We start from the raw sequence: 18307 nt of genomic DNA on the forward strand, positions 1-18307 counted from the left end.
GGCCCAGCCTGGCTCAAAGCCAAGGACCGCCTGACCTGTCCTGAGCCTGTCCTGGTATGGCACTATGGGCCACCTCTGTCCTGGCCTCATCTGCCACTATGGGCTCCCCTGCCTGGGCTTCCCTTCCACTAAGGGCATCCACGGCCTGGCCTGCCTCTGTGCCCTCACCTGCCATTAAGGGCTGCCCTAGGCAGACATGCTGCCAAGGGCCTCCTACCACTAACAGCCAGCCTGGCTTTTCCTGCCCGAGAACCCACTAATTGTCCTGCCATAGGGCCTCCCATTACTAGTCTGCCCCTAGTGGGCCACTGTAATAGGGCCACCGTGCCGCTAAGTGCCTGCCCTTGAGTGGCCTGTTCCTGGGCTCCCTTGGCCCCTCTTGGTGGTAAGAGCCTCCCGGCCTTCCTCTAACAGATCACGTGGCCTGGCTTGCCCTGACACTAAGGGCCTTCTTCGAATGGCCTGGCCCACAGCTCCCTTGGCCTGCTTAGTGCTATGGTCCCCCTGGCCTGGCCTGCCTGTGAGAGAATCCCTGGGCTGGCCTGGCCTGCCCTGGGGGTCTCTTAGAAGCGGGCCAGGTCAGGCCAGGGCAGCCCTGAGGTGAGCCCAGCCAGTGGGTCTCTTCTGTAGACCTGGTCAGGCCCACCCATAATGGATGGGGCCTTTAGCAGGGGGCCTGCCAGGGACCGTTAGTGGCAGGCCAGGAAAGTCCAGGGGCACCGTTAGTGGTAGGGCAGGACAGGCAGGCCAGGGCGTCTCTTAGAGGCAGGCAAGGCTGGGGTGCCCTGGGGGGGGGTCTTTCTTTCTTTCTTGGGGGCCCAAGGGGAGTCCAGACCAGGGTCTCCTGCCTGTTAATGACAGGGCAGGCCAGGAGGGACATAGGTGAGCTAGAAGAAAGAAGGAAATAAGAGAGAGAGAGAGCCCCCAGAAAGAAAGAAGGAGAGAAGGAAGGAAGGAAGGAAGGAAGGAAGGAAGAAAAGACAGGAACAGAAAGAAGGGAGGGAAGGCAGGAAGTCAGGAAGGGAGGGAAAGCAGGAAGGCAGGAAGGCAGGAAAGGCAGGAAGGCAGGAAGGCAAGGAAGGCAGGGAAGGCAGGGAAGGCAGGGAAGGCAGGAAGGCAGGGAAGGCAGGGAAGGTAGGGAAGGCAGGAAGGCAGGAAGGCAGGGAAGGCAGGGAAGGCAGGGAAGGCAGGAAGGCAGGGAAGGCAGGAAAGCAGGAAGGCAGGAAGGCAGGAAGGCAGGGAAGGCAGGAAGGCAGGAAGGCAGGGAAGGGAGGGAAAGGAGGAAAGGAAGGCAAGAAGGAGAGAAGGCAGGAAGGCAGGAAAGGCAGGAAGAAAAGAGCCCACCTATGGCCCCCCCTGGCCCGAATGACCTGCCTCTAAGTAACCCCCTGTTCTGGCCTCACCTGGACTTCCAGTAAGGGCTCCCCTGGCCTGGAGACCATAGGGACTCCAAGAAAGAAAGAAAGAAAGAAGGAAAGAAAAAAGGAAGAAAGGAAGGAAAGAAGAAAGAAATAAAGAAAAGAAAGAAAGAAACAAAGAAAGAAAGAAACAAACAAACAAGCAAACAAACAAAGAGGAAAGAAGAAAGAAAGAAAGAAAGAAAGAAAGAAAGAAAGAAAGAAAGAAAGAAAGAAAGAAAGAAAGAAAGAAAGAAAGAAAGAAAAAGAAAGAAGGAAAGAAAATAAAAGGCTGTGAGGGAAGGAAGAAAGATGAGGCAGGAAGGAAGGGAGAGCAGGGAAGGGAAGAAGGGAGGAAAGAAAGAAAGTAAAGAAGGGAAGGTAGGGAAGGAAGTTAGTAATGGATTAACTAGAATAACTTTGAAAAAGAGAACTTTAGCCAAAAACCCCAAAACCAGATGAGCTACTCAGGGAGTTCATAAGGACAAACCCATCTGTGTGACAAAGTAGAGACGAGACCTACAAGCAGAGGTGAAAAGCCAGCTGAGCCTGGTGACAGCTGCTTGTCCAGCACAGAATTTCGGTTCAACTTTAGATTTACCTAAAGCACATCCTACTCTAAGTGTAAATTCCAATGTTAGTCTAAATGGGCGCAGCTCTGTAGACACGGGGCACAGCCCCCTATAGAGAGCGGCCACCAGCCATCCACTGTTGGCCTAAAAGCAGCCACCAACTAAGAAAGTGTTCAAGTTCAATGATGACAAAACTTACTCCACATCATTCACGCCAAACTCCTAACACCCAACTGGATCCATCTGTGTCTACACAGAAGAGATGCTGTTCATGTGAGTAACAAGAGCCCTGTTCTCCCCGCAGGAGCCTGTATCAGATCGGACGCCCACTGATAACAACCCAGTCAGAATTGTCCAACCAAAGCCACCTGTACCTTCCGTTGTTAACCCGACACAGGCTGCGTGAAGACAAGATGCAAAGAAGCAGAAGGAACTCGGCAACGACAAACCCCACCTGTTTACCCAAAGCGTCACCTCCAGCATTCCGAGGATTCGAGGCGCTGCCTGCCCAGGGACACAGTTCAATAGCCGCGGCATCCTGACCATGCAAAGGTGACACCAACTTTTGTTCCTTAATTAGGGACTTTTATGAAAGGCCACACGAGGGTTTCACTGTCTCCTGCTTCCAGCCAGTGAAACTGACCTCCCGGTGAGAGGCGGGGACATAAAAATAAGACGAGAAGACCCCATGGAGCTTGAATTAACTGGCTCAAGCAAAACAATACAAACCTAACCCAGGCAACACCACAAAACTCTCTGAGCTAGAAGGTTCGGTTGGGTTGACTTCGGAGCGAAATAAAACCTCTTAATGACTGTGACCTAGACCAACCAGTTAAAGCGACACAATCACCCATTGACCGCAAACAATTTGATCAACGGAACAAGTTACCCTGGGGATGACAGCGCAATTCTGTTTCAGGGTTCCTGTCGACAATGGTGTTCACGAACTCGAAGTTGGATCAGGACATCCTAAGGCTGCAGCTGCCATAAAGATTCATTTGTTCAAGGACTAAAGTCCAACGTGATCTGAGTTCAGACTGGAGCAGTCCAGGTTGGTTTCTATTTCTGCACTTCTCACAGTACGAAAGGACAAGATTATACAAGGCCCACTTCAAAAAGTGCCTCCAACCCCGATGAGTGATATAAACTCAACTCAGCCCATCCCCACACGCCCCGCCCCAGAGCAGGGCTCGTTAGGATGGCAGAGCCCTGCAATTGCATAAAGCTTAAGACTTTACAGTCAGAGGTTCAACTCCCCTTCCTAACACCATGCACGCCATTACATGCTCCTACCCATCACCCCGTCATACTCACCACGGCATTCGTCACTCTCGTAGGACGGAGAATGCTCGGCCTTATGTAGCTTCACAAAGGACCCAACATCACTGGCCCCTACGGTCTCCTCCAACCTTTCGCCGATGCAATTAAACTTTCCACCAAAGAACCGCTCGGGCCCCTAACATCAGCCACCTCTCTTGACATCATTGCACCCACACGAGCCCTCACTCTAGCACTCACCACGTGGGAGCCACGACCAATACCCCACCCCCTAGCCAACCTAAACATGGGAGAGCTGTTCATCCTGCCACCTCAAGCTTAGCCGTCTACTCAATCCTCTGATAAGAATGAGCTTCAAACTCCAAATACGCCCTAATCGGCCCCTCTGAGCAGTAGCCCAAACAATTTCATACGAAGTCACCCTAGCCATCATCCTCATATCAGTCCTACTTGTAAATAGATCCTACACCCTACCAACCCTCCCTTATCACCACTGAAGAATTTACACGATTGATCCTCCCGTCATGGCCTCCAGCCATGATATGATTCCTTTCAACACTAGCAGAAAACAGCCAAGCCCCATTCCACCTAACAGATGGCAAATCAGAACTTGTATCAGGATTCAACATCAAATACACCACCAGCCCTTTTGTCTAAGGAAGGGAAGGGAAAGAAAGGAAGGAAGGGAAGGAAGGGAAAGAGAAAGAAAGAGAGAAAGAGCCCCCCTAGGACCCCCTTGGCCTGGTCTGTTCTGCCTCTAAGAGAGTCCCTGGCCCCCCACCTGCCCTGCCACTAGGAGCACCTCTGGCGTTTCCTGGCCTGCCACTAAGGGCTGCCCTGGACAGGCCTCCTTTTAATGGCCCCACTGCCACTGAGGGTGGTCCTGGCCAGGCCTGTACGAGACCCCCACTGCCTCAGAGCTTCCCTGTCCTGGGATGGCACTAAGGGCCTGCCTGGCCAAGCACACTTGGTGCTAAGGGCCTCCATGTCCAGGCCTACTGTTCAGGGCCTCCCTGCCGCTGAGGTCCCCCTTCTGCTAAGGACCTGTCAGACCTACTCCAAGTGCTTCCTTGACCCAGACTGGCCCCCCTGGGGACCCTTTGGCCTGGCAGGCCTGCCCTGTGTGCTTCCTTGGCCTGGCCTCACACCAAGCGGTCCAGCTGGCTGGTCTGCCCTTAGGGACCCACTGGGCCAGCCTGCCTCTAGGGACCCTCTAGACTGGCCTTGCCTGCTCCTAAGACTCCTCTGTCCCTGCCCGGCCTGCCCCTAATGCACCCCTAGCATGCTAGGCCTTGCACTATGGGCCCACCTGGCCCATACTGGCCCAGAGCCAAGGACCACCCTGGCAAGTCCTGTCTTGGCTTGCTTTCTGCTAAGTGCCCCCATGGCCTGGGCTGCCCCTAGGGCCCCTGTGCCCTCGCCTGCCACTAAGGCCTGCCCTGGCCAGGCATGCTGCCAAGTGCCTCCTACCACTAATGGCTGGCCTGTCTTGTTCTGCCCAAGGAACCCACTGGCCTGGCCTGCCATGTGGCCCCTCTTTACTGGTCTGCCCCTACTGGGGCAGTGCCATAAGGGCCACCCTGCCACTAAAGGCACTGCCTAAGTGCCCCCTTGACTGGCCTGTCCAGGAATCCCTTGGCCTTTCTTGGTGTGAAGGGCCACCCTGGCCTGGTCTGGCCTCCCACTAACGCCACCTCTGGCCTCATAGGCCTGCCCTAAGTGCTTCCTTGGCCTGCCCTGGCACTAAAGACCCCCCTGGCCTGACCCTAGGGACCCCTGGCCTTGCATACCCAAGGGACCAATTGTACTGGTCTTCCCCTACAGGCCCCAGAGGGGAGGCTGGACTACTGGGAAGGGCACCCTGCTGCTTTCTTTTTTTGTTGTTTTTTTTTCTTTTTTTTCCTATTTTTTTATTTTTGGTTTTTCTTTTATGTTTTTTCTTTTTTCTTTTTCTTGTTTGTTTTTTCTCTCTGGTTTTTTACAATTTTTCTTCTTTGTTATATTTCTGGGGTTTTTGTGTGTGTGTGTATTTTTTTATCCTTTTTTTTGTCCTCTCCTTTTTTGTTTTGGTTCACTTTTTGGGGGGGTTTTCTTCTCTTCAATAGGTTTTTCCTTTGGGGGTGGTTTCTATTTTTAGGGGGTGGTTCTTTTGGGGGGGGTTTCTTAGGGTTTTCTTGTTATTGTGGGAGTTTTATTCTTGGGGAGTTTTTGGTTTTCTTTATTTGGGTTTCTTCTTTTTGCTGGGGTTTTCTTGGGGTGTTTTCTTTTTGTTGGGATTTTCTTTTTCTTGGGGCTTTCTTTTCTGGGTTTTTTCTTCTTTTAGGGTTTTTTGGTGTTTTTCTTGTTTTCATGGGGGGATCTTTTTCTTTTTGGGGAGTCTTCTTTCTGTTAGAGTTTTATTTTCATTGGGATTTTGTTCTGTTTGGGTTTTTGTTTTTCTTCTTTTATGGGAGTTTTCTTTTTTTAGGGTTTTCTTTTGGGGAGGTTTCTTCTTTTGCTGGGGTTTTCTTATTTGAGGGAGATTTTTCTTCTTTCTCTTGTGTTCTTTTTGTTCAGGATGTCTTCTTTTGGGCTTTTCTCTTTTGGGGGAGTTTCTTCTTTATGTTGTGGTGGTTTTTTTGCTGGGGTTTTCTTCTTTTGGGGTGTTTCCTGGTTGGGGTTTTCTTTCTGTTGGGATTTTCTTTTTCTTGAGGTTTTCTGGTTTTTTTCTTCTTTGGGGGCTTTTTTTTTCTTTTGGGGGGTTCTTCTTTCTGTTGGACTTTTACTTTCATTGGGATTTTGTTCTATTTGGGGTGTTTTTTTTTTTTCTTCTTTTATGGGGCTATTCTTTTTTTAGGGTTTTCTTTTGGAGAGGTTTCTTCTTTTGCTGGGGTTTTCTTATTTGGGGGAGATTTTTCTCCCTTCTCTTGGGTTCTTTTTGTTCAGGTTGTCTTCTTTGGGGGGAGTTTCTTCTTATGTTGTGGTTTTCTTCTTTTTGCTGGGGTGTTTCTGTTTGGGGTGTTTTCTTCTTGTTCTAGGTGTTTTCTACTTCTTTGTGGTTTTTTTCTTCATTTGGTATGTAGTAATTTCTTCTTCTTTGGGATGTTTTCCTATTTTGTCTGTTTTCTTCTGCTTGGGGTTTTCTTCCTTTCTTGGTTGTTTTCTTCTTCTTTTGGGTGTTTTCTTCCTTTTATGGGTATTTTGTACTTTTTTGGGTATTTTGTTCTTCTTTTGGGTGTTTTCTCCTTCATCTTGGTGTTTTCCTCTTTTTTTCTTACTTCAGGTTTTTTTTCTGGTCCAACTTCTCAGCCAGCCCCATCTTCGCATGCTGCCCCGACTGCAGTGCACTGGTGACCTCCTTGTTCTAATTGGTCTGGGTGGAGAGAAGCAATCAGTGGCCACCTGATGCAGATGGAGACCCATGGCACAGGGAAGGGGGCACAGGACACTGGCTCACAAGGTGTCTTCCTAGGTACCATTTCAGGTGAGGCCTCCACCACCCCATTTTACAGGTGGGGAAACAAAGGCCCAAGGGTTGAGGGTGGAGGGCAGGCTGGCAGGGCGGGTGGGACACCAGCCTGATGAGGCCAGTCTACAGCTTAGCCACATGCTCCTGGAGTTCACGGGCCTGGGACAGCAGGCAGCTGGTGGTGGTGTAGTGGCGCTGCATGCCCTCCAGCACTTGCCTGGGCTGCTTGCCTCAGAGCCCAGGAGCCCAACCCAGCTCCAGAAGCTGCTTCTCCTGCTCCTGGTTCAGGTGGTTCAGACCCTCGTTGTCCTTTACCTGAGCCTGGAACTGACCCACCAGGCTCTCCAGCTGCTCAGCCTCCACCTGCAGCCACCGTTCTTCCTCACTGGGCCCTGCTGGAGGCTTCAGGGATGGAGGCTCTGCTGAGAAAGGAATTGGATGAGAAGGGCCTCTGGTCTCTGGAGCTTCACAAAACCCTCTTCTTGACCCGTAGCTGCTAATTCAGGCTCCTCACCCCAGACCATGGCTTCCTGGCTAATCATTCCTTATGGCCAGATGACGGTCAATCATACAAACCACTTTCAAACAGAGTTCTTCACATTCTTGTGCAGAAGACAACTGTGGGTCGCTGACAATGGGCACCCCACCCCTCTTTGCAGATGGGGGACACAGAGGCTCAGGCGAGCAGACTTGCCATCTGCTGGCACACACCTCGTTCTCTTCTCTCACGTGCCCCTAGGCCACCCCAGTCCCAGCTTACCTGTCCACCTGCGTATATCAGCCAAGCATGTCTCTGGCTCCTGGATGTGACTCAGGCCATGCCCCTCCCTCGAAGTGTGCACCTGCCCAGAGACAGGGGCGTGAGCCATGGAGGGAGTGGCTGCAGAACGGACAGGCTGCCACCTTCTCTCTACTCCCACCCCCATAAAACCAAAACCCTGTGCTGCAGCCACTCACTTCTTGTGGCAGGAGCTTGGATGTCTCAAGTTTTTCCATAGGGAGCTGCAAGGCCACATTCTCCATCACAAGGACCTGAAGCTTCCCCTTCAGTTGGGACTGGCGACACTTGCGGTCCACATCATTGTTCCTGTGGCCAGAGGTGGTGGAGAATGGAAAGAATGAGGAACAGAACGGACCACTTTGGTGATCAATGCAGTGACTATGACACACAACCAGAGGACCACGGCATGGGAAGGGGACCCCAGGAACCAAGAGTCACAAGTACCAGTCCAGAGAGTGGACATGAATTGTCTGAGGCCACATGTGAGTCACTGGCACAGCTGGGACCAGAGCTTGCTTGGCTCTGCACATGTCGAAACCTGTGCATCCACCTCATTGTGCTCACCTGTAACCCTCCCACCTCCCACCCCATCCCCCATGCTGAGGCCCCCCAGACCTGCCATCCACCTTCCCCCTCCTACCTGTCATACTCCATGTGCAGGTGGAGAGCATCTCACTCTTTTATCAAGTCGTGGGAGGACTGCAAATACAGAAAGGTGAAGTCAGGATTCAGCAGGGAGAAGATGTAGTCGGGGTGCACTAACACTGACACCTATAGTACCCATTCGGCAGTAACATTTCCTCCCCCTGAATTACACTTGACATCTTTTTCAAGGCATTTCCAAGCCCATGATCTCAGTTTGTGGAATATACTAAAAAGCATATGTACTTCACAGGGCCTGGTTTTCCAAAGCCTTGTAGTTTCAAATATTGACCTTGCAAGGACAGGAAATTCTCCTCAGGCTGTAAGTCTCTGGTGTAAGACAATGAATTGTGGCACAGCAGGTTGCTGGCTCAAAGACAGACTAGTTACTGATTGTTATGTAAAGATACTGAGAAATTGATGTAAGAAGCAATGTTTGCTAAGATCAAGCTTGCGTTGATAGGACCACTTGATTGCCTCGCTGGAATGTCATCTTCACTGAAAGTTAGCAGCCTACATCATTAAACTATAACCCCATCTTTGTTCTCTTCCTGTAACTTCCTGGTCTGGAAAATAAATGCAGGGAGAGAACCACAATTCAGGGTTAATTTCCCAAGGAAGGGATGGCTCTTGCTTGAGCATCCCAAAGGGAGATTAACCACTTCGGGGCCTCTCACTGCTCAGTAGAGATGGGCTTTGAGTAATCCTTTGCATCTCTGTCACCCAGGGGAAGTGGGGTGACAAATCCTTGGGGGTAAAGCAACGCAAAGCCATATCAGTTGGTTTTCCTAAGAACTCAATAAGCATGGAAGAGGCAGGGAAAGAGATCTGATTTACAGCTGGCTGACAGAGGCCCAGGGATATTGGGTCATGTTGCCATTGTTATGACTGTCATCACCAGCATTTGACTCTGTATTGAGTGCGTCACCAGGCACCATGCTAACAATCCATTGAATCCTCACAACCACCATAGGAGGGAATTACTAGTATTATCTCCATTTTGTAGATGAAATACAAAGTGCTAAGATCACTTACAGCCAGGATGTGAACATCCAGGTCTATCTAATGCTCTAAGGCCATTTTTTCCCCTGGGGTGGAGGTACAAGCATGACTGTAGGGGGCTGGTCTCACCATCTTGTCCTCCTTCTGCCACATGGAGACAGCAGTCAGATTCCACCGCAGCTCTTTTTTCTGTTGCTCTCATGAGCACAGGGAGCTTGTCAGATGTTCACACTCCCCTGGAACAACAGAGGTCAAGACAGAGCCCAAATGGCTCCTCCAAAGGCCTGCCAGGCACCAGGTTGAGGGGGGAAGGGTGCCCAGATTTGCACCTGCTTTCTGCCAGACTGCATGGTGACCATTGGCCAGGGCTCTCTGTAACTGTGCCTTTTCGGACATTAAGACATCAGTGGTCCAAATCTGAGCCTTTGGGAGAAAAGCCAAACAGGTGCTCCTTCACACAAACTGATGTCACAAGGCCTCCCCACTGAAGTCACAAAGGCCTCCCCACTGATGTATGATGTGGGCTACAAGAGATGAGAGCGCATATGGAGACACGCTGTCCCCCTCAATGGCTAAGCCCCCTGACGTCCTTTCTTCCCCATCAAATGGCAAAAGTTTCTTTCCTGCCTGACCTGGACCAGGCCCTCCTCCTGTAGCCCCTTTCTGCCCACTTCTCAAGGTCCCTCCCCTCCCGAGCAGCTCTCATCCTGTACCTTTTTTTTTTTTTTTTGGTGGTGGCCAGTACAGGGATGGAGCCCTGGGCCTTGGTGTTATCAACATCATCCTGTGCTTCCTGCAGCAGGCTCCAATGAGACAGCCAAGCTCGGTGTCCATCTTTGTGTGCACAGCTTCAAGGGAGAAGCTCAGAGAAGAGTCCTAAATCATATCCCTAGCAGAGGGAGAGGCAGGATACACACCCAGACTTCTTAACCAGTCCCTGACACTTCTTACCATTACCCCCTACTGCCCCTTGAGCCCTTTGTTCCCAGGAACCTGACCAGCCAAGACTCACCTCCTTAGGCAACTGGCAACCCCTAGAAGTGGTTGAATCAGGGCTACTGGCACTTTTCACTTTGTTCTTTGCTCCTGGAGGATCACCAGGGTTGTTTCTCTGTTGGTAATCTCTTAACTGTGAAAAGGAAAAGCAGTCATATTCAGAACTCTAAGCCCCTGTTCTTACAGTTTTTACAAAATATTCTTACTTATACCATCTGATTTAATGCCACCAGCAACCCTATAAGGTGTAGTGATGATCATGAAACGGCGGAAGAAATGGATTGATAATATGACTTTAAAAAGGCAATAATGGAATTTAACTTCAGTCTTCTGGGGCTTTATCATGAATCAGCAGCTTCCAGGTGGCAAAATTCAAAACAGACATTGGGGTCCTCTCCTACAGAGCTGACAGAGCTGCACACCAGCACTTCTCAGACATTTACATCAATGTATCCTAATGGCAGAAGTCAGTGAGTGCACACCCCTAGGGATCTGGGGACCTAACAAAAAGAGGACAACCCAAGCATCATTTCAGAGAGAGGTCTATTATGATCTTACAAATCTAGGCGAAAGTCACCCCTAAGTACATTAGTAGGTTTTTTCTCTCTCAAAAAAATCAAGCAAATCTGATGCCTCAGAAAGATGCCCCCTATGAATACTGTGGCACCCCAGATTCAAATGATTTGGGCAAGATTCCAGCTGTGAAGTTCAGTTGTCCAGGATTTGTTCCACAGAAAATAAACACATTTCCCTCCAGAGAGCACTGACTGAAAGGCGCTCTGGTCCCAGAACCCTAGAGAATTCTAACGTGAGGTACAGACTCAGAAATAAATTGTAAAGTGTCTCTAGAGAGTAGAAACCTGGGACAAAACCAAACCAAATCCATTCTCCAATTGCCACCCTGAGATATTGGTCTACATTTTAAGCCCACTGGTGAGGTGTAGGCTTTTCAGTTTGTCAATGTCTAAGTGAAGGAACTGAGAGAGCCAGAAACCTCTCTCGGTCCTGAGTCCCCTTGTCCTGAGTACCCTTCCGAAAGGAAATTTGTGCCATGACCAGAGAGAAAGTGGAAAGAGGGTGAAAACACTTGGGGGACTGGCTCATCAGGTCAAAGGCCAGGTGCCTGGCGAGGGCAGGGGCTGGGCTGCTAAGGGGACAGGGGTGGCTGAGAAGAGTTTGGTGAGGGGAGTCAAGAGGTGCAGAGGGGCAAGCCCCATGTACCTCAGAAGTACACAGAGTCCTGCCCCTGTCCTGCCAGCAGAGGGGCTTCGGGCTGGGTCTGGGGCCTTCGACCCAACATGCCATACCTTTTTCCTCTGTCGAGTTTCCTCTGACATCTCAGGGCAGGGTAACAGAAAGTGGGCTGCATCACCATCATCCTCTTCCTTCAGCTGACAGCGCAGATGTGCAACTGAGCCAGAGCTGGTGGGAGCTCAGGCATGAGGCAACAGTGAAGTGGGCGTGGCCTCAATGCTCACAGCCCATTGGTGGATGAGAAAGATGAAGCTAATGGGGGTGTGGCCAGAACACAAGGAAGGGAGGAGTCACAATGAAAGCTGTGATCGCTGGCCCCGCCCACCCCAGGGAGGGGCACCCCTTGGGGAAATGGGGGGGCTCTCGCTTGTTGCCCATAGAGCTCCTGTGTCACCCTTGAATAGTGGTTGTCACAGAATTCGTGGCACCCAGCAGAGCAGAGAGGCTGCTCTCCAGCCCCTGACATGGACCCTCCTGTGCCAGTTCAACCCCTGACCCGGGGGCATAGGACTCCAGGGCTCAGGAGGTGGGTGAGCAACGGACAGCAGGGGAGAGTGTAACACTTCACGGTCCCTTTCCAGGCTCCTCACAGCTCTGTCCCAGACTTTCTCATCTCAGAAACCACTTCCAAAGACACCCACCCAGTCCTCCAGACACTTCTCCACTCACCCCCTTCCTCGAGGGTCCCTTCACTGATCCCGGGAGCATAGCTGCCCCCTCCCAGCTGGGTCCCATCCAGGTCACTCCTGCTCACCAGATGCTCTTCCTCTCACCCCACAGCACCCCCTTCCTCCCAGCATGAGCTCTGGGTCCCAGCAGCCTTTCTCCTCGGATGTCTCAAAACCCAGCTGGGAGGACTCAAACTATAAAAGTCCCAGAAGAACACGTAAGTTCAAATCTTCATGATCTTAGATTAGGCAATGGTTTTCTAGGCGTGACATCAAAAGCACAAGCAACAAAGAAAAAATGGATAAACTGAACATTATCAAAATTTAAAACTTTTGTGGTTCAAATAATGCCACTAAGAAAGTGAAAAGAAAACCACAGAATTGAAGAAAAGTTTTACAAATCTTATATCTTAGAAGGAGTTTGTATCCAGAATATATAAGAAAACAATTACAACTTGATAATAAAAAGATAAATATCCCAGTTTTTTAAATTGGCAAAAAATCTGAATACATAATTTTCTAAAGAAAACATATATATGGCCAATAAGCACATCAAAAGATGGTTGACATCAGTAGTCATCAGAGAAATGCAAATCAAATCCACAATGAGATATAACTTCGCACCCACTACCATGGCTATAATCACAAAGATGCATAAAAACCGTGTTGTAAGGATATGGAGAAATTAAAACCTTCACACACGATTGGGAAAACTGTAAAATGGTGCAGCCACTTTGCAAACAGGCTGAAAGTTCCTCGAATGATTCAGTGAGGAGTTAGCATATGATGAGGCAATTCCACTTCTAGGTATATGCCAAGAGAAATAAAACCATGCATCCACACAAAACCTTGAATATAAATGGTCATTGCAGCATTATTCACAACAGTCCAAAGGTAGAACTAGCCAAGTGTCCATGAACTGATCAATGAACAAACAAAATGTGGAATATCCATGTAAATAAACATTCAGTCATAAAAAGCACTGGAGAACTGACACATGCTACAACTTTGCATGAACCTTGAAAACATTATGCTGAGTGAAAGAGGCCGGTCACAAAGTGCCCCATAATGTATGATACCCTTTTTATTAAATGTCCTAAATGAGGATATTTGTAGGAAAATAAAGTAGATTAATGGTTGCCTGGGGTTGGAGGGGATGGAATAATTGGGGATGATGACTGAGGGATTTAGTTTTGGAGTAATGAAAGTGTTCTGCAATTGCTCGATGATTGCAAAACTCTGACTGTACTAAAATCCATCAAATCACACACTTTAAATGGTGAATTGTATGGCATGTACATTTTATCTCAATAAAAGCTGTTAAAAAACAAATGTGCAATGACTTTAGCTTCTCATGAGGATATAGAAGTTGCAACAGCCCAATGCTCAACACAATGAGTAGGAAAAAGCCACATAAACTATAAAACTCCTGTTTTTAAAGGCATAACAGAGTCGTGGAAACAATAATTAGATGCATTGAATTTCATAGAGGGAGACTTCTAGGGCAGGGTGTTTGTTTGCTAAATTTTTAGTAGGGACAGATGATCACACTTTGCCCACGCAGGGGACAGAGAAAACAGGGAGGTACTGGTTGGTCACTCACAGGTGGTGCTGGTGTGAGAGATCACACAACTTGAGAAGCACCGACTGATGTCTGGGGGGGTCCCAGTAGTCAGTCTCAACCCACCCCATCCTCCCACCTTTCCTGTGGTGTGTTCTTGACTCTGCCACAAGAAAGAATTCAAGAGTGGAGTCACAGGACAAAGTGAGAACAGCTTCAACGTAACAAAGAAGAGTTACAGATCTGACAGAGAGGGGGAGAGAGAGAGAGAGAGTGGCATAGGTCCAGAGACTGAGCAGGGCTCACACCAAGTTTAACACAAAAGCAAGCAATACACAAGTTAAAGTTCAGTACTGAGTGCAGGCTGGCTCAAGAGACGGAGCAGCTGCTCCCTGAAGGTAAGTTTGATACAAAGAGACAGAAATACACACTCCACAGGCAGAATGCAGGATCCCTCCAGGACAGTGAGCACCAGCCCTGCCTTCTGCTGTCATCTGGCTTTTATAGTTTCACTGTCTAATGAATATTCAATAAAAAGGGTGGTTCCCAGTTGTGTGACATAGTCTTCCACATGCTCAGCTGGTCTCTTCTTGGAGCATGTTCATGGGTCAAATCCTATCACAGGCACCAGACATATCTGAGAATATTCTGTGCTCTCTAGCTCCTGTAGTGGAAGGGCATTCAGCTACCAGGGTTACATACCCCTCTCCACTGAGCATGCCCAGCCACTGGATTTGCAGGAGCCAGCCCTTTGTGGTCTCATTTCTCCCATGTTGGTGCTGAAAATAGGTCTAACTGGCAACAGTAAAATTCCTCTAGGGGAGGACATAAACGAGGGACCTGAAACCTCAAGGAGTGGCTAGAAACCCAGACGCATGTCCAGAAACCTGGAGAGGGCCTGTGGCAAACCAGAGAGCACTGCCCCACCTAATGGCATAAAACAAACCCAAACCTGTTGCTTTGCCTCCCACAGATTTGTCACCCCTTTCCCCCTTGGTGATGGAGCTGCCAAAGATTACTCAAAGCCCATCTCTTCTGAGCAGTGAGAAGCCTCAAAAAGGGGTTAATCTCCCATCGCCCTCAACAGTGAGGCATTGCTTCCATTTGGGAATTTAACCACGAATTGGGGTTCTCTTCCTGAATTTATTCTCCAGACCAGCATGTTACAGGAAGAGACACTGGTGGAGTTTTGCTAAGCACGGTTTAATAAGTTTTAACAATAGATGCTGGTAACATGCAATTAAGTTAATCCACTAACAAAAGCTTGATCTTAGCAAACATTCCTTCTCCCTCCAGCAGCTTTTCAGTGACTTTACTATCAGTTAGTAACCTGTCTGTCTTTGAGCCGGCAGCCTTACTGTGTTACGATTCTTATCTTATGTCAGAGAATGTATAGCCTGGAGAAAATTTCCTGTTTTTTGTAAGGTCAATATTTGAAACTGCAAGGCTTTGGAAAACCAGGCCCTGTGAAGTACATTTGCTTTATGCATACTCCACACAAGCCCTTGTGAATCAAGCAAGCCATCTGGCAAGCTGGGCCACGCTGCTAGTTTGTGACTCTGCTACAGAAAGCAGAGTGCTGGTGAATGGTTTAAGCCAAGGAAGGTGGTGATCTCTGATATCCTCCAAGGTTCTGTAATACCCACAGCCCCGGCAAATCCTTCCTTGGTCGTGACATTGAACTCTTGGGAATTTGCCAACTGCTCATCTCTTGGAGGAATAAGGTGACTAGTGCAGCTGGCCGGTTAGGTCAGTGGTTAGAGTGCGGTGTTGTAAAACCAAGGTCAACGGTTCATATCCCCGAATCAGGGGGGAGGAGAGGAGTTTCGGCCAATGTCCCAATAGGCAAAGTCAGCCTTCATCGTCAAGTAGCCCCTCCGAGCTTTCTCTCCCTTCCAGCTGGGATGGTGGTGAAAAGAGCACTGGGTTTGGAGCAGAAGGACTGGGGTTTGAACTCGGCTCTGCCACGTCCTGGCTGCGCTCGGGAAGTAACTCAGCCTTTCTGGAGCACCAGAGCTGCATGAGGAGTAATGGGACAGTGCACTCAGGACTCCAGGCACCTAGAAGGCTTTCAAGAAACGGGATGCCCCTTCTGCTTCCCTCGCTCTAGGGCCCTCCCCTACGCCCAAGGCTCTAGTCTCCATTCATCCCACCTCTCTGGCTGCGGTCCCTTTAAGACCGCCTTGGAGGACCCAGATTCAAAGTCGAAGACGGCCTTCTAGCTGCTGTCTCAATGGTAAGCCCACACTTCCGGTCGGCATCGCGTTTCCGGGCTGCTTCCGCCCAAGATGGTGGGAAGCGAGTTGAGACCCGTATTGTGTCCCGGTCGAGGGGAACCCACTCTCCCCTCCTCCTTGTCGCCGACTCCCGGCCCGCAGGGCGACGCGGGCCAGCCCTGGCCGCGGCCTGCACTGCCACCGGCCCAGCCCGCGGCGTCGGGCCCCGCTCCGGGGCGGTTACGAAGCTCCGTAGGGGGCCCGGAGGCCCTGACCGGCCGTGGTCCGGGTGACCGGAGCTCTCCGCGGGGCTGGGACTGCAGGTATTACGCTCCTTGTAGCAGTGGGGCTTGGACGGGAGGACACAAAGGGAATGCGGCCACCGAAATCGGAGGGAGGGGTTGTGGGAGGCGCTGTGGCCGCCGAAGAGCCTGGGCGTCCCCTCTGGGTTCGCTCGGCTTCCGGGGATTGTGCTAAGCATCGAGTGACTTTTGTCCTTTTAGAGCACGTTGTATTACTTTTTCCTCAGGGTTTCCACAGGAAATGAGAAAGAACCAGCCCCCGACGACTGGGCGAAGGGATGCGGTGATGATTTCCTCATGTTCCTCGTCGATGGGAGCTTTCCGAGTGATCTCAGTTTGGGGGACCCAGGTATGTAAAGCATGGAGTGTTCTCAAGCTGAGGGTCTGGGGAAAGGCTCCTGTGTTGTTGAACCTGCCTGGTGTGGGTGCAGCCTTGTACCAGGCAGCCCGACCCTGACCTAAAGTAAACTCCCAGGAGACGTCTTTCCTGGGTTGTGAGCTTGCAGTAACAGGTGTGAGCATTCTAGAAGCAGTTTGATGATCATGTATGATACTGCAAACAGGACTTAACGCTGCAAGAAAAAACTAACTGTAGTTAGCATCACAGAGCCGATAGTTTTGAAAATTCCGTGGACAATGTTGATGTCCTTTGTTTCATTAAGTAAATATTTGTTGATACTTTGGCCAGGCACCATGCTAAGTGTTAGGGACACAGAGATGAACAAAACAGACATGTCCCTGGTTACCAGGGAGCTACAGCCCAGTTGGGAAGACAAGGTTTAATGATCACACTTAAGAGGGTATAATTCAGGCCGAGGTGAATGCTGTGAAGGAAAGCATAGTCCTATAAGAATATATATCACAAGGAGCCTGGTGGAGACTGGACGGCTTTTCTGAAACGGGACCCTTAAGCTGGACTCTGAAGGATGAGCAGGAGTTTGCTGGGAAGGCCAGGGGACAGCATGTACAAAGGCCCAGTGGCCTAGCAAATGTGGCTGTTGAAAGAACTGAAAGAAAGCCATTGTAGCCCAGAAAGCAAGGTGGAAAATGGTATGGAATGCAGCCGAAACGGTGGGGAAGAGCCACGCCATAAAGGGCCTTGTGGTTCATGTGAGGATTTTGGTCTTTGTCCCAAGAATAGTGGGATACCAGCATGAGTTTTAAACAAGAGGATCATGTGCAAAAATCTTTTAATTTCAAAAGATCACTATGTACAGAGCAGTGCTGTCCAACAGATCTTTCTGCGATGGCAGAAATGGTCCATATCTGTGCTGTTCAGAGCAACCACAAGGTACATGTTGCTGCTGAACACTTGCACTGTGACCAGCGCAACTGAGGGACTGAATTTTTAATTTTAACTTTAATGTAAATAGCCATGTGTGGCCAGTGGCTTCCGCGTTGGACAGCAGCGCAGGTCTGGAAGGCATTAGAGAGAGCAGTGAGGCCTTTATGGGAATCATGGCATGCAGATGCTTTTTACATCTGCACATCTTCCATTCTTGGATAAAGGTTGAGACAGGTTCCACTCTGGGGAGAATCCTCAGGTTGATTTAAACATAGTAACTGGAACTTTTAATGTTTATTTTCTTGGCTGTAATTTAGCCTGCTCCTTCATGAAGCAGCATCCTTCCTTCTCTTGTCTTTGCTTGTTTTGTTGCCAACACACATCGAGAAGTGACATCTTCAGCACATTTAAGTACCTGCAATGGTGAAAGCATTATATCATATGACTCAGAGAGTATGTGTATTAGTCTGTTTCTCTTGCTTATAACAAAATACCCAAAACTGGGTAATCTGTAAAGAAACAATGTTTATTGCTTACAGTTTTGAAGGCTGGGAAGTCCAAAGTTCAGGGAACATAATATCTGGTGAAAGCCCTGTTGGTGGTGACAGTGACACAGAGGTCTAACATGGCAGAATGGTGGAGCAGAGAGAGAGACTCTTACATGTTCTCATTTTAAAGCTCTCAGAACCACACCACTGACCACCATAATTAATCCGTTTACTAGGGCATGGTCCTCAGAAGCAAGGCCCCACCTTTTAATTACCATAATAGGATTTCCTACCCTAAGCAGTTACATTCAATGACTTTGGGGGTCGGGGACATTCAATCCACTGCAGTATGTAAAGAAAAGCATGGTCCCTGGTGTTGAGAGGCTTAGAACCTAGTGTAGATGTCAGTAAGTGCCA

General features: G+C 49.4%; 1 non-coding gene across 1 annotated transcript; it reads left to right on the top strand.

The window, feature by feature from the left end:
• The first annotated feature begins 16496 nt into the window (after positions 1-16496).
• LOC134365332 (small Cajal body-specific RNA 16) lies at positions 16497-16682 on the top strand. Its single transcript, XR_010022037.1, has one exon. It is a non-coding gene; the product is annotated as a small Cajal body-specific RNA 16 (non-coding RNA).
• The last annotated feature ends 1625 nt before the right edge of the window (positions 16683-18307 follow it).

Source organism: Cynocephalus volans, chromosome 16 (assembly GCF_027409185.1).
Source record: "Cynocephalus volans isolate mCynVol1 chromosome 16, mCynVol1.pri, whole genome shotgun sequence".
In the NCBI taxonomy this organism is placed as follows: domain Eukaryota; kingdom Metazoa; phylum Chordata; class Mammalia; order Dermoptera; family Cynocephalidae; genus Cynocephalus; species Cynocephalus volans.